This window comes from Arachis stenosperma, chromosome 5 (assembly GCF_014773155.1).
Source record: "Arachis stenosperma cultivar V10309 chromosome 5, arast.V10309.gnm1.PFL2, whole genome shotgun sequence".
Lineage (NCBI taxonomy): Eukaryota > Viridiplantae > Streptophyta > Magnoliopsida > Fabales > Fabaceae > Arachis > Arachis stenosperma.
The window spans coordinates 135,376,853-135,386,717 of NC_080381.1; positions in this window are offsets into that span (position 1 = coordinate 135,376,853).

Here is a 9,865-nt window from a genome sequence, read left to right on the forward strand (position 1 = left end):
CACATTACATATTAGATACGGGAAACCGAAACCATACCTTAGCCGATTTTCCCAAGCTCCACCGGAGCACTTCCAAACCAAATATCCACAAGCTCTCAAGGCCTCAATACCTCCAAGAACAGATTTTTCACCACCAAACCCTTTCCAAGCTTTTCAAAATCACCAATCAAGCTCCAATATCCACATACACAACCTAAGCCACACCATCATACCCATACACAACATCTCAAAACCCAAGCATCATAAAATAACAAAATACACTAGGGTTGAGAATCTTACCACACCCGAGGTCTAAGGAGACAAGATTAACCTTCTCCTTCAAGAGAGTTTGGTCCTATAACATCAAAGAACCCAAAATCTCAACATTTCACCCATGAAACTCGAAAATAAGGGCTGAGATTTCGAACAGCACACGTGGCTTACCTCAAGATTGATTATATGGTTTTGTAGAGCTCTCCGCGGTGAACGCGTGGCCGCAAACGGGGCGGCAATCGGAGCTCTAGATCAAAAGTTATGATGGTTTGAAGATCAACCAAGGGAGAGAACTTGAGAGAGTGTTCTTCCTCCCTTTCTCTCTAATTTCAGCTTGTGTGTGTAACAAATGAGGAGAGAGAGTGCTGAAAACTAGGGTTTTGGTTAAATTATGTTGGGCCAAGGGCCCACTTTGGGTCCGGTTGGCCCGGTTGGCCCGGTTTGGCCCGTTCGGTCCAATCTTGGTCCGAATTCTATAAAATTGGTACCAAAATTCTCGTCTCAGTCTCCTCTATCACATTTAGCCATAAAAATCACATTTTAGGCTTTCTAGAATAAATTCTCATTTATGGGTTAATTAGCCGTTAATTAACCGGGTTTTACATTCTACCCACCTAATTGGGAATTTTGCCCACAAAATTCAAATGCAATTACCTGAGAATAAATGCGGATAATCCGTTCGCATCTCCGACTCAAGTTCCCAAGTGTGTTCCTCAACACCGCCTCGACTCCATGCCACTTTGACTAATGAAAACATCTTTTCCACGCAACCGTTTAATACTAGTATCATCAATTCTGACTGGAGCCACTGGAAGCGTCAAATCTTCCCTTAATTGAACCGATTCGGGTTCCAACACATGGCTAGCATCAGGGGTGTACTTCCGAAGCTGCGACACGTGAAACACGTCGTGCAGGTTCGAAAGATGAGGTGGTAGAGCCATCCGATACGCCACCGTCCAATCCTCTCCAGGATTTGAAATGGACCAATGTATCGAGGATTCAACTTCTTTGCTTTAATCGCCCTACCTACTCCTGTAGTCGGAGTAACCTTAAGGAAAACATGGTCTCCTTCCTCAAATTCTAAGGGCTTTCGCCTTTGATCGGCGTAACTCTTTTGACGACTCTGTGCCGTAAGCATCCTATCACGGATTTTCTTGACTTGTTCAGTAGTCTCCGCTATCATTTCCGGCCCCAACAAGCTTTTCTCTCCAGCTTCATACCAACATAGCGGAGATTGACATTTTCTCCATACAAGGCCTCATACGGAGCCATTCCGATGCTCGCATGATACTATTATTGTATGCAAACTCCACCAATGGCATATACCGATCCCAACTCGCCGGTTGGTCCAAAACACAAGCTCTCAACATATCCTAGTGTTTGGATTGTCCTCTCAGATTGACCATCTGTTTGAGGATGGTAAGCCGTGCTCAAGCTTAATCGGGTTCCAAAAGCTTTCTGAAATGCACCCCAAAACCTTGAAGTAAAACGAGGATCTCTATCAGAGATTATAGTAGCAGGTACACCATGAAATCTCACAATCTCCTTTATGTATAACCGTGCTAGCTCCTCAAGGGTGTAAGTCATACGAATGGGCAAAAAGTGAGCTGACTTCGTCAATCGGTCCACAATCACCCAAATAGCATCAAAGCCAGCCCTAGTCCTTGGCAATCCTGACACAAAGTCCATTGCAATACTTTTCCACTTCCATTGTGGAATCTCTAGAGGTTGCAACATACCAGCGGGCTTTTGATGTTCAATCTTTACCAAGTTAAGCACTTTGAAACAAACATACTCTGCCACATCATTCATACCCGGCCACCAACATCACCTTTAAATCATGGTACATCTTAGTACTTCCCGGGTGAATGGAGAATCCGCTTTTGTGTGCCTCCTTCAAAATATCTTGCCTCAAAGTGCCAACATCCGGCACAATAATCCTACCCTTGAATCTCCATAACCCATCTTTTTCTTCCGACACTCTCCACTGTTTTCCTTGCTCAATGGCCGGTAACACTTTCCATAACGCTTCATCATTTTGATGAGCCTTCAGGAGTTCGGACTTAAAGTCACTTGAGATTTCTAATCGGCTCAAACACAAGGTTCCGGATACTTCTTGAGTACCAATTTTCAGACTCTCGAATCCCTTGAGCAACTTCTCCTCTTGGAGCATCATCCAAGCTGCACATAACGACTTTCGACTTAATGCATCCGCCACTACATTTGCCTTTCCCGGATGGTAATGCAATTCAAAGTCGTAGTCCTTCAACAATTCCATCCACCTTCTCTGCCTCATATTAAGCTCTTTCTGATCAAAGAGGTACTTCAAGCTCTTTGATCAGAGAAAACTTGGAACTTAACCCCATAGAGATAATGCCTCCACACCTTCAAGGCAAACACAACCGCAGTGAGTTCCAAATGTGTAGGATATTAACTTCATGAGGTCTCAACTGCGTGAGGCATACGCCACCACATTATGATGCTGCATCAGCATGCACCCTAGACCCTTTAATGAGGCATCACAATACACCTCAAAAGGCTCGTTCGGCTCGGGTAACACTAACACAGTGCAGTGGTCAACCTTTTCTTCAATGTCTGAAAGCTCTCCCGCATTCAGGAGTCCAAACAAACGGAGTGTCTTTTCGGGTTAACTTCGTCATTGGTAACGCTATCTGTGAAAAGCCCTTGATAAACCTTCTGTAATAGCCAGCTAAACCCAGAAAACTCCTTATCTCTGTTACGGTGGTTGGTTGCTTCCAATCCATCACAGCCTCCACCTTAGTTGGATCTACGACTATTCCCTTCTTACTCACCACATGCCCCAAAACTTCACCTCACTCTTCCAAAATTCACACTTAGACAGTTTTGCATAAAGTTTCTTCTCCTTTAGAATCTGCAACACGGTCCTCAAGTGTTCGCATGCTCTTCTTCAGTCTTGGAATAAATCAGTATGTCATCAATGAAGACAACAACGAATTATCCAGAACGGACGGAAGACTCTATTCATGTAATCCATGAATACCGCAGGAGCGTTCGTCAACCCAAAGGACATCACAGTGTACTCGTAATGACCATAACGAGTTCTGAAAGCGGTCTTAGGGATATCCTCACCCCTCACCCTTATCTGGTGATAACCGGATCGCAAATCAATCTTAGAGAAAACTCCAGCTCCTTGTAACTGATCCATGAGATCATCAATTCTCGGCAATGGGTACTTATTCTTTATTGTAACCTTGTTCAACTGCCTGTAATCCACACAGAGCCGCATACTCCATTTTCTTCTTCACCATAACACTGGAGTACCCCATGGGGAGACACTTGGCCGTATAAAATTCTTTCCTAACAAATCCTCTAACTGAGACTTTAACTCGTTCATCTCTAACGTGACATCCTATAAGGAGCACTTGAGATTGGTCCCGCCCCGGGCACCAACTCAATAGCAAACTCAACCTCTCGGTTAGGTGGAAACTCATCAATATCATCGGGAAATACTTCCAGAAACTCACACACAACCGGAATCTGTTCCAACCTTTGATCGTCACCTGAAACGCCCGCGGTTAACAACATGATACCCTGACATTCGGTTCCGGAACAGTTCACCATCATCGAATTCAAGTAATAATTTTCACCACGACCGGCCCTTCTGTATCTTCCGGCATAAAGTACACCGACTTTGTAGAACAATCTAGCAGAACATGGTTCTTAGATAACCAGTCCAATCCCAAGATAAGGTCAAGACCGATCATCGTAAGCAGATTAAATTATGAACGAAATCACGCTGCTTGAACCTAAAGGAAACTTCCGGGCATCCTAGCCTAGTTACCGTGGCTTCATGGGTAGCATTGTACACCCTTAGATCATAACCTAAAGTTACAATCTTCAACCCTAACTCATGGGCTTTCTCAAATGCAATGAATGAATGTGATGCTCCGAATCAAATAAAGCATTTAAAGTTTGACCAGCTAATTCACAGTTACCTCGAATGAGTGTCTCAGATCCCTCAGCTCCTACAGCTGAAGTGGTGAACACCCGTCCAGTCTGTTGTGCCTTCCCAGCACCTTGTTTCTGCTTTTCCGGGCAGCTTGCGATCTTATGCCCTGCTTTTCCACAATTGTAGCACAAGCCCCATCCGGCCTTGCATGGTGCTCCCGGATGGTGACTCCCACACCTAGAACAAGCTTGATCATTCTGAGGCTGCTTCCCAAACTTCTTTCCTTGGGAGTTGTTGTTGTTGGGCCTCCTGAAAGAGCCTCCCCGCTTGAAAGATGGACCTCTAGGTGCAAAGCTCTTCCCTCGGTTCTGTGGGAATGAACCTTTGTGACTCCCTTTCTCAGCGGTTGCCCTTTTCACACACTCCCAGCAACCCTACACTTGTTCACTAATTCGAGAGAAAGTCATAATCTCCATTGGTCCCACTGAACTGAAGATATCACTCCGGAGTCCTCCTTCATACTTAACACACTTCCATTCCTCATATTCCACCGGAGTCCCTTGGCACATACGAGAGAACCTGAACAGCTCCTCAAACTTGTCAGTATACTCTGATATGGACATAGTACCCTGCTTCAGTTGTAACAATTCAAGTTCCTTAGCCGTCCTAGCAGAAGTCGGAAAGTACTTCTTATAGAACTCTTATTGAAAGACATTCCAGGTGATATAGTCATCACCCTGCTGCAGAAGACGTTGGATACCTTGCCACCAATGCGACGCTTCACCGGTGAGCATATAAGTGGCAAACTCGACACGCTATCCTTCAGGTACCACTTGTGCTTGTAATACTCGCTCTATAGCCTGAAACCATGTATCAGCCTCAGTCGGGCTAGTAGTTCCCTTGAACTTAGGCGGATTAACCTTCAAAAAGTTTACCAAGGTCGTCGGACCCTGAACTCCACCTCCATCATTACCATGGTTGTTCATCTGTTGACCAAGAGCCTCAGCAGTGGCTTGCATAGCAGCAGCCATGTTCTCCAACGCAGCCATAAAGTTCACCGGGTTATTAGGGTTATTCTCCGGTGCACGAGCATTCATACGACCTCTCGCACTACCTCTACCGCGTCCACGAGGCGCCATCTGGTTCCTATACACACCCAACAATCGATATTAAGTTGATCAGTCTCAATATCGGAGGTCTAGTGCTTCAAAGTCCCAAATGCATGCTCATGAACGTTTATGCCAATTATATCAAGCAGATATACTAATAGCACATAACACACACACAGAGAATGCACAGAAGCATAGTCAGTCCATCCCTCAGGCTCTACAGGAACGAACTGCTCTGATACCATAATGTAACACCCTACCATACAGAGCCTTATGCTTAAGTCATAATTCAGAGATGGCAAGGTATTACGACCTCTAAAAATAAAAATTTAGTACGTATAGTAGTATGAATGATTAATTATAACTAGGAGCCTTTGTAGAAAAAGGGGTAAACAAAAATCGCAACTCGAAAGCGCAACACTCCGATCGATAACGTAACGAACAAGGATAACCAACGCGAGATTATATATATACAAAGGAGTGTCAAAAACAGGAATATCAGGACTCAAGATCCGGCTGCGAAGATAACCGGTCCGAGCATAGCAGTATATACATATGATAAAATAAGGAAAACCCCAAAGGAAACCCAAAGGGACACAATTACATAAAACCTATTCTCCAAAATCTCCCATAAGAGGAGTCATCACAGTTTGTATTATTAATGGAGATAAGAGTATCTAAGCAAAACATATAAACCAAAACATAGTCCCCAAGAACAAGGAATCTTCGCAAATCTAGAAGTCTCCAGCATGCCTCAGCGGGAAACCTCACGTCCTACATCTGAAAACCACAAAATCCGCATGGGTGAGAACCAGAGGTCCCCAGCATGGTAACAGCTTCCACATATATACATAATAATAGAGGAAAGCCAAAGGCAATCCTAGAACTTCCTCCAGATAATATCAAAGCTTATAAACAAGCTAAACCATATAAGGGCATCTGACTAAAGATTCTTCAGTCTAACTAATACTTCCCTTTCCAATTCCTTCAAACCTCCCAACCACCAGCAGGAGTATATTATAGAAAACACAGTTATATCAGACAAAGAATATACAAATAGGAGCAGTTAAGACATTTAGACAATTAGCAAGTAATATGCAGTCAAATAGCAATCTCAAACAACATAGTATGCATATGATGAATGCCTGTCCCTAGTGGCCGATGATATCATCTTGTCGATTATAGAGCCAACCCGACAAGTCCTGGTCGCTAACCATTGGACTGTCCCTCTGTCGCGCATCCCCAACTCGAGTTATACTCGTTATAAACTTGATCAAACATGATCCATATCCATCACCCTCACTGGTGAATATTTCGGGGGCGAGCTCATCCGAGTCTTCACAGTGCCCGGCCACACTTACGACATAGGGTCACCAGAGTATCAAGTCTCAACCTGGAGCACGTGGTGGCTAGCCACTGCTACTACCCAGGGAAACTCGTATCTCCGATAGTAGAAGTGCAAATCACAATTATCAATAATTCAGCATAAACATGCATGAATCCTCATCCATGGATCAACATCCATATCAGCCATCCGGCTCACGGTTCAGTCCAGAACCAGCCAATATTCATAGCATACACAGCTATTCCGGCTCACGGTTAAATCCATAACCAGCCAATATTCATAGCATACACAGCTATTCCGGCTCACGGTTAAATCCATAACCAGCCATTTCATTAACAATTACAGCCTTTCGGCCCATGGCATAACAAGCACTTCCACCACCATCCTCCGCATCTCACATAATCATCTTGATCCTCATTGATCATTCATATTTCCCTTGCTTCACTCGCAAGTTACCTCATTCACTAGCCCCTTTCTAATAGCTAGGCATGTCATAATGATTTAAGACATAAATGGTGAGATCGGAGGCTTAAAAGTATGAGATTTGGCTTTTAAAACTCAAAAATCAACTTTGGGATGAAAACAGGGCCACGCGTACGCGCACTCCACGCGCACGCGTGGATGGCCTCAAAAACTCATCGACGCGCACGCGTCAACCACGCGTACGCGCGGGTGTTCTCGTGCCCCAGGCACAACACTGGCACAGTTCTGGCATAACTCTCTGGAAAATGGCTGGGCATTGGGTGCAGCACAATCGGCGCGCCCGCACACATCACGCGTACGCGTGGATGGCACTTCTCGGAAGATCGGCGCGTACGCGCCAGATGCGCTCACGCGCAAGGGGTCATTCTGCTAAAAATTTTCTAAGTTAAAAGCTGCAGAATTTCACATATTTACACCCCAATCTTCCAACGGACATAACTTCCTCATTTTAAATCGTTTTTCACCCGTTCTTCGAACGGTATGGACATCCCGGATCCAATTTCATTTCTAAACAGATTTAGTACAAAACGGAGATCTGTAGTCCATGTTATGTCCCGTCAAAGTATGCCCAAAAACCATATTTTCATACAAAACCACAATATGCCATTTTCAAAACAAACCATTTTCAACTCTTTTCAAAATCAATCAAAACATGCCAATTTCATCCCTTTTCTTTGAAATCAATCAAAATGTATCAAATTCAACATCAAGCCTCCTCAACTCACACATTGACACATTACCACAATATACAAAATCACTATCTCATCATTTTAGCCCACTTCACCCAAGTGGCTCAAACTCAAACATATTGACATATCATATACTATTCCTCATGCCAATTCTCAACAACACCAATTCCAATAAATTATTATTGCACACAATCAACATCATACACCATCAACATGGTTCAACCCACAATTCACCATAACCATTCATCAAGCATATATCACAACATGCATATTTCTCATACATCACACCACCAAGGCATCATAATCATCATCACATATATGACCACATCATATATCTCAATCATTCAACAACATCAACAATTCAATGCCTATCTTAGGGCCTCTAGCCTAAGTATTTCCTACCACATTACATATTAGATACGGGAAACCGAAACCATACCTTAGCCGATTTTCCCAAGCTCCACCGGAGCACTTCCAAACCAAATATCCACAAGCTCTCAAGGCCTCAATACCTCCAAGAACAGATTTTTCACCACCAAACCCTTTCCAAGCTTTTCAAAATCACCAATCAAGCTCCAATATCCACACATACACAACCTAAGCCACAACCATCATACCCATACACAACATCTCAAAACCCAAGCATCATAAAACAACAAAAATACACTAGGGTTGAGAATCTTACCACACCCAAGGTCCAAGGAGACAAGATTAACCTTCTCCTTCAAGAGAGTTTGGTCCTATAATCAAAGAACCCAAAATCTCAACATTTCACCCATGAAACTCGAAAATAAGGGCTGAGATTTCGAACAGCAACACGTGGCTTACCTCAAGATTGATTATATGGGTTTTGTAGAGCTCTCCGCGGTGAACGCGTGGCCGCAAACGGGGCGGCAATCGGAGCTCTAGATCAAAAGTTATGATGGTTTGAAGATCAACCAAGGGAGAGAACTTGAGAGAGTGTTCTTCCTCCCTTTCTCTCTAATTTCAGCTTGTGTGTGTAACAAATGAGGAGAGAGAGTGCTGAAAACTAGGGTTTTGGTTAAATTATGTTGGGCCAAGGGCCCACTTTGGGTCCGGTTGGCCCGGTTGGCCCGGTTTGGCCCGTTCGGTCCAATCTTGGTCCGAATTCTATAAAATTGGTACCAAAATTCTCGTCTTAGTCTCCTCTATCAAATTTAGCCATAAAAATCACATTTTAGGCTTTCTAGAATAAATTCTCATTTATGGGTTAATTAGCCGTTAATTAATCGGGTTTTACAATGGATGAGGACGATGATGTTTTGAAGAAGTAGAGAAGAAGGCCTGTGAGGGAATCGTGGAAGGAGGAGTATTCTCAAGAGCTTGCTTAATTAATATATGCTATTTTGAGACAGAGGAACTTTTTTTTGTCCATTTTCCAAAATCGACATTTCACTAATGTGCCACATGGGCAGCCTAATGTAATGCCAGGTAAGCAGAACGGAGTCACGTCAGATTTTTCCGTTGAGTCTGACGGAGGTATTTGCACGGAGGGACTAATCCGTCCAACTTTTAAAGAGGCAACGGACTTAAAAGTATTTTTCAATGGTTAGGGACGAAAATGTCTGCGGGGCAAAAGGTTAGGGACCTATTTGTCATTTTCTCTAATAATTATACGTAGTGGGGACATTGTCTTTAGTAAATAGACGGCTTAAAATAGTATTTTGGAAGGGTCCCGTCACCGTCTAAGAAAGATGACGTATCATTAGAGGCCAGGTTGATTGCTCTAAGATCCATATCCGGGTCATGTAAATAGGTAAACGGATCTTCAGTGTTTCTTTCATTAGGATCTTGGGCATCTTGCAGATACGGGTTATATGAGTCTGAGTATGGACCTTCAGTGTCATTAAGTATTCTTGTATCAATTTTGGTTGGATTTGGTAGTAGGACATATACTCTTCCACTTAGATCTTCAGAATTTAAATCCTCATCAGAATTTCTGTTTGCTGTTGGGATACGTCTGGATGTGCTAAAATATAAAAAATATTAATGAAATACTCATAAAAAATATTAAAATATCACTACAATTTTTTTA